Source organism: Heptranchias perlo, chromosome 31, assembly GCF_035084215.1.
Source record: "Heptranchias perlo isolate sHepPer1 chromosome 31, sHepPer1.hap1, whole genome shotgun sequence".
Taxonomy (NCBI): domain Eukaryota; kingdom Metazoa; phylum Chordata; class Chondrichthyes; order Hexanchiformes; family Hexanchidae; genus Heptranchias; species Heptranchias perlo.
In genome coordinates this window covers 27841693-27848890 of record NC_090355.1, presented here as the reverse complement: position 1 = coordinate 27848890, position 7198 = coordinate 27841693, and positions in this window count along the sequence as shown.

Sequence of the window (7198 nt, the reverse complement as noted above, 5' to 3'; positions counted from 1 at the left end):
GAATGTCAGTGTGAGTTGTCACTGTCACTGGGATTAGTCCCTGGGCAAAAGAATATTTTCTGCAACATGTGAACTGACTGCAGAATGGAAACTGAAACATCAGAGCAGAGGGAGGCTTCCTTGAACTAACAGAGGACAAGGAGGGTAATTTTAACCTAACTCGGACGAGAGACCCTCAGGATCGGATGGAACGCTGGTTTCACACCTGCTCAATATTTTTCTCTGTTGACTTCAATGGAGAGTAAAATTGGGCAGGGTGTAAAACCAGTGCTGCACCCGATCCCATCAGTTAGGTTAAAATCGCCCTCCTTAAGGACACAATTTTGTGTCTAGAATTTCTAAGACTCAAAGAATTAAAGCTGAGGCCCTGTCTTAACAGAAGGAACTACCAAGGGTGTAAATTGGGGTACAGAACAGCATAGAAATGGTGTAACAACAAGCTTCTATAAATCAGTTTGATTTTTTTTTGCCCGGAATTTTACACTGATTTCCATGGTGTACATTTTACTTACACACCATTTGAAGGACGATACACCGAGACAGTGGGGCTGATAGTTCAATGGTGCCCATTGTGCTCTATATCCCTCAACATGAGCCCAAAGTGCTGCTCGATTTAAAGTGACCAGAGCAACAGGCTTCTCTTTTCGGTCATAGACCACCACCTTGTGGTCATTCTAAAGTACTGCAAAGGTTACAAAGTGGGAACAATTTCTGTCTTGGACTGTGACTCTGGATGGTGGTGGGGTATAGTGTAGCTCACAACCTGAACTACATATTTTTCTTTTACAGATCATTTTCAGGATTTTACTTAACAGTGTTTGGACTGAGTATAACAAACTGAAGGCACAGAGCCCCCGACAGTAAGACCACCTCTGCTTGGCCCTTTTTCACCTGTGACTCAGTGGTGTGGGGGAGCGTGAAGGGGATGGGGGTGACCCTACATCCCACGGCTTGTGACACCATATATTGCCAGTCTACGGCACTGCTCCAGTGAGGCATGTGTCATCCATACTCTAGATTACAGATTTTGGGTGATTATTTGAATTTAGCAAGATGAGGCATGTCAGCATTAGAAGGAGAGCCTCGGGTGAGTAGGATGGAAGAATATGAAACTTCCATATTAATCGAAAGCTGACTGTACCAGTGTCACCCTTTCTGCTCATGATTCTTGCACCCTATTTAAAATTTAATGATACGCAGGCAATTTTTTTTCCAAAATTGTTAACAGGCCTTGGTATTAACTCAGTCTTCTAACACGAGGGATCAGCCTTACTGCTCATCTCTGCACTGCATCCCGGGCCTGAATGTCTCCGTAGTGCTCAGTAACTAGAACTAGCTGAAGTACTCGAGATACTGTCAAGTCCCGTTCTCCCATCACCCCTGTGCCCGCTGACCTACATTGACTCCCAGTCCGGCAACGCCTTGATTTTAAAATTCTCATCCTTGTTTTCAAATCCCTCTATGGCCTCGCCCCCTCCCTATCTCTGTGACCTCCCCCAACCCTACGACCCTCCGAGATCTCTGCGCTTCTCCAATTCCTGCCTCTTGCGCATTCCCGATTTTCTTTGCTCCACCTTTGGCGGCCGTGCCTTCAGTGCCTAGGCCCTAAGCTCTGAAATTCCCTCCCTAAACCCCTCTCTGCCTCTCTACCCCTCTCTCCTCCTTTAAGACACTCCTTAAAACCCACCTCTTTGACCAAGCTTTTGGTCACCTGTCCTAATATCTCCTTATGTGGCTCGGTGGCAAATTTTGTTTCATAGTCGCCTGTTTGTTTGATTATTCCTGTGAAGCGCCTTGGGACGTTTTACTACACTAAAGGCGCTATATAAATGCAAATTGTTGTTGTAAAGAAGTGACTACACTTCAATAGTACTAATTGGCTGTGAAGCGTTTTGGGACACGCTGAGGTTTGAAAGGCACTGTATAAATGCGACTTCTTTTTTGTACTCCACAGATTGAGCTATATAAGTAAAGATTTTATTTGCTTTGTTGTTAGCTGCTCCCTAGTGACTGGATGTTTTAAGAGCCAAATCCAGCCCTAGATATGTTTCAATTTGACTCTTAGCTAAGGACTTGTCTTCATGTTTGCAATTTCAAACACAAGTGGTTCCTGACCTTAGTTTGCCCATCACCGATGCCTTCTCGGAAAGCATGTGTGGGAGTGTGGGTCCTGGACAGGATTGAGCTCAGCTTTGGTGCCCAAGAGTTGAGTAATCTGCCAACACTCGCTGTCAAGACTCGCATATTAAGATTGGCCACTTGGTTAAGGTACCAGCAGACATGGCAACTGTCTGCTTTTTAAACTGACAATCAAAGTTTCAGCCCACGTGTCACCTTGTCAGCATTTCAAAAGAAACATCAGCTTTTTTTCCACTGGGATCGGAGGCTATTGATGTAAACGACTCAGATTAGTTGGAGGGTAGTAACTGAAAGACGTTAGAAACAATCGGTTAGACATTGCTTTTGGTTGCATTCAAATTTGACGTAGAAAAGTTTTAAGATGAGATGATGGTTTCCATGGGAGTAATTTTAACCTAATTTGCCAGGCAGGAAACCCACACAATCGGGTGGAACGCTGGTTTTACACTCCGCCCGATATTACGCTCCATTGACTTCAACAGAGAGTAAAATCAGGCAGGGTGTAAAACCAGCGTTTCACCCGATCTTATCCGCTCCCGACTGGCGGGTTAGGTTAAAATTGACCCCGTAGTACGAGTCACAGTTACAGGACTTTTATTTATTTAGCATTTGACCTCAAAGTAACTGGGTATAACAAGCTACAAAATAAAAAGAAAGAACTTGCATTTAAAAACTTTTTATTTTCCTCAGTGAAATTTTCTGGGGCATGTTTGGCTGACGTGAACTGACTTAGTTGCGGCCACTTTTTTGAGATAAGGAGAATGTTCCCTGGTGTGAACTGGTTTTATTTGAGAATTCCTTTTCACTGCATTTGCAGAATTGCCACTGTTTAGAAATAAAATAGAAAGTATGATTTGGAGCGGTGCTGAGTTTCGATTGCTTTATTTAAGGTTTTGCTACAGTGTCCTGTTGTGCTGTGTGTTGCAAACTATTGGCTCGTTTGTATGTGTGTCTCAGAGCCTGATTATGGTCAGTAACTTTCAAAGCTGTTCTCAATTTGTTTTCGCGTGCACGGTGGAAGTCCTTTTTATTATTGTGCAGAAGTTGGGAGAGAATCCACTCTGTATTAGAGCCTGGGAAAATGTGAGGAATGTCATTAATAATCAATGAGAGTATAATAGAGTTCAAACTCTGGACTAGAGACATTCAGTCAGGCTAACCTGACAGCGTAAAATTTAACTCCCCCTGCCTGTTCCCACAAGCTGCATTTTTGTGAACTCTGGTCTTTTTTAAATGATTGTAGCATGTAATGATTTTTATTTCCAGCACAAGAAAATAAACCTTGACAGATTCAAAAGAACAACATAGGCTAGAGGTGACTGTTACTGGCATTAGTCTATGTTGATTGGGCGTTTCTCTGCGTATTATATTAACAGCGGGTGTTAAACCACTTATTTTAACTTGAATCTGTAAAGTTGTATTGGTGCCTTTGCAACTATCTTTATTTTCATATGTAAAATATCTTTAACCCTTCCAAGGTGAAATTTACTTTTGGCTTGAAGGACAGAAATACAGTAGGTCCCAAAATACCAGAAGGTTCACCAGATAAAGGGGTAGAAATCCATAATTGGTGGTAATGCACAGCGGGTGGTATGGTAATGACTGCCTGCTATAGTCAATGGGAATGAATATTGTGCTGGGCGTATAACGAGAGGCCGATATGATGCCGCCAGTTTCGCACCACCACTAAGGTGGAATTTCTACCCCAAAGTGTCAAAAATCAAAACTTTCATGGGGAGGCATAGCCCCAGATGTTAATTGTATCCATATGATTTATATCAATTAGTGTTAATTGTATTCAGGTGGTGCGTATCAATTGGGGACTCTCTTGTATCCATTTATATGAGAGCTTATCTATGTTGTGGAGTGGGTAATGTGGATCTCTGCGAATAAAGCAACTGAAGACCAGGCTCTTGTATTCTATCCTTCACCACCTGGCTATCCAATTTATTACACCAGATCTATATGTCAAAAATAAACTTCCTGCCTCCACCGTTCACCCTCCCCGTCAATGATTTCTAAACTCGTCCACTGCTACAAATGCAGTTTTGTGAGCTTTAGGTTTTTGCATTTCCGCCCTTTCTCTCCGGGCTTTCTGCCAATCTTCTGCTGAGCTTATGGTGGGAGATGAGCAGAACCCTCCGTCATCTGCACAAGGGATCTGTCTTCCATTCTGGCAGAATGTCTGTGGGACAAGCTTTGCGTGAAAAACCATCTCATTGTAAAGCACCAACACCAATTTCCTCCTGTCCAATATAAATCAACTTCATAGCTCAAGAAGGATTAAATTCAATTTGTATTTGTACTTGTTTTCATTATTGTCGCTAGGTTATTGCTGTACAGACATTCAAGATCAAAATTTGGGAATTTTGGCTTATTCAGTCATCCCCATTATCCGTCGGAGGGGATAATTCCTTCTATTCCAACAGATAATCGAGGTTCGACCATGCAACTGTTTACCAAGAGCTCATTTTTAAAAATTGCCTTGAACACACAATGGTCATAACTTGTTATACAGAAAATGATATATTTAAACATAGATGGGATTGATTACAGGGCAGCAATTTATTTCAGGGGTCAATATGGGTTATGTGTAGAATAACAAATAATGGGAATGATCTAATCAAGGGGCTGAGGGAACATTATGGACCAAATAGAGTGATACTTGAGTGGTTTATAATCATCTAAGTGCGATGACATTACATTCAAAAGCTCCTATTTCTTTATATAAATATCTAAAAGTTGAAAATGAAAGATTTTACTCTTGTTTGACAAAGGCAAGAAAAAAGAAAACTTAAAATTGTTTTCTTAATAAATGAATACATGAGTAAAATAAATGCAGTTAATTCTCTAAGTGAACTCTTTTCTTTATTCATTAATTGATATTATAGCTTGTTGCTGATGATAAATGGAACAGAGTTGTCCTTTACAGAGAAATAGGGTACAAGAGGCTAAAAAGCCATGCAGCTTCCATTTAGGGTACTGGTGTTGCCTGCAGAACAGCTCAGGCCGTTTCCATAGTGGCATTTTCTTTCTGTTGGCTATTTTCAATATCAGAATCCTCTCCTTAAGACATGCTCTTTCCAAACACAATGCAAGCAAATCCCATTTTACAACACTTTTATTCAAATGATCCCTAATACATTTAGAGGCACTGTAGCACATTGGCTGCTTTCATTCAGGCGCTTTGTATGTGATCTGACAGTAAAGCAATATTCTCTTCACAAATCTGTCTGAAGGATTTCTTATCCTTTTAAGTTCTAAGAAAATTGCTAGGAATCCAGACTCACACACTGGAGCTCAGATGAATCCGAAGGCTGTCGAATAACTGAGAGTGTAGAATGCTTATCACTGCTTCTGAGTTGGGGTTACAGACAAAAGCTAAAGGCTGCTGAGTTGCTGAATTTGTTACATCTTTGATAAGGAATTCTTTGCTGTCAACAACTTTAAGTTATCCAGTAAGTATTTAATTGAGAGTGTAGCTAGTGTATTATCTCTCAGTAGTAATTTTCATGTCACTAATGTACATGTCAGATAGAATAAGGGTACATCAGGAGACAGAGCAAAACCATTGACACATCTTTTGAAGCCAGAATGGATTTTGAATGTGTCACTGCAGGAGTCACCTATGGCTGAGTAATTGACTACAATTGATTGAACAGCTTTATTTATTCCAGGGGCATCTGCAAAGCTAGTTCCACATTTTCTAATGAGGGAATTCATGAAATAGAAGCCACACCAGATTTGTTACATTGCTTGTCAGCAAGTCATTTAAATATCATGAAGGATAGACCCAAAACTTTGCCAACATTAGTGAATGTTTGAAAGAGGGCTTGACTGTTAAGTGTCAGCCCTCTTGTCTCTGAGTTTTTTAAATTCATTCTCAGGATGTGGGCATCACTAGCAAGGCCAGCATTTATTGCCCATCCCTAGTTGGCCTGAGTTTGATACAAGAGGCTTGTTAGGCCACTTCAGAGTCAACCATGTTGGTTATGGGACTGGAGTCACATATAGGCCAGACCAGGTAAGGATGGTCAGTTTCCTTCCTTAAAGGAGTCTTACAACACCAGGTTATAGTCCAACAGCTTTATTTGAAATTATTTTTAATACAACTGGTCATTGTCTCTCTTTCTCTGCCTTTCGGGTGTCTTTCTCTCTCTCCGTCTTTGTGTTCTGACCATTTGTGTATTCAGTAGTCTTGTTTGTAATGTTTCTCTGTCTGAACACTATTCAACTCCTTTGATTGCCTTGATAACGGGCAGTTGGAAAGATTATCTGTAATCACCAGGCATTGTTCTCTGACTATATATGCTGTACCTTTATGGAATCCCACACTCACCTGACGAAGGAGGAAGCCTCCGAAAGCTTGTGATTTCAAATAAAGCTGTTGGACTATAACCTGGTGTTGTAAGACTCCTTACATTTGTTCACCCCAGTCCATCACCGGCATCTCCACATCATTCCTTAAAGGACATTAATGAACCAGTTAGGTTTTAATGACAATCTGATCACTTCATGGTCACTTTTACTAATACCAGCTTTTTATTTCCAGATTTATTTTTAACTGAATTGTGAACTAAACTGTCATGGTGGGATTTGAACTCATATTCTCTAGTTTATTTAATCCAGGCCGCTGGATTACTAATCCAGTAACATAGCCACTACGCTACTGTACCCACCTGAACGTCAAGGCGTCAAACCCCACTCTGGAACTTGAGCACATAATCTAAGATGACACTTCAGTGCGGTACTCTCTTTTTCTTTTTCTTTTCATGATGCACAGGAAATGCTTCAAAGTGCAAATGGATATAAAGTAGTACATCCAATCTTTCAGTGATGGATCTGTGTATCAAAGCATCACCCATCCAATAATAACCATCAAGTTAGGGGATAGAACTTTAGTATTAATGTAACTTTTTTTCCAGGAAAAATGTCTGCAGCAGTAGGTTGGTCTCCATTGCTTTTTCTCCTTCATAGCCCTTTGTGGATTGTATACAAATCTCCATGTGTGTAGGTGACAGCTCCAAAGTAAGAATAGCTCCCTGCATTCCATTCCGCA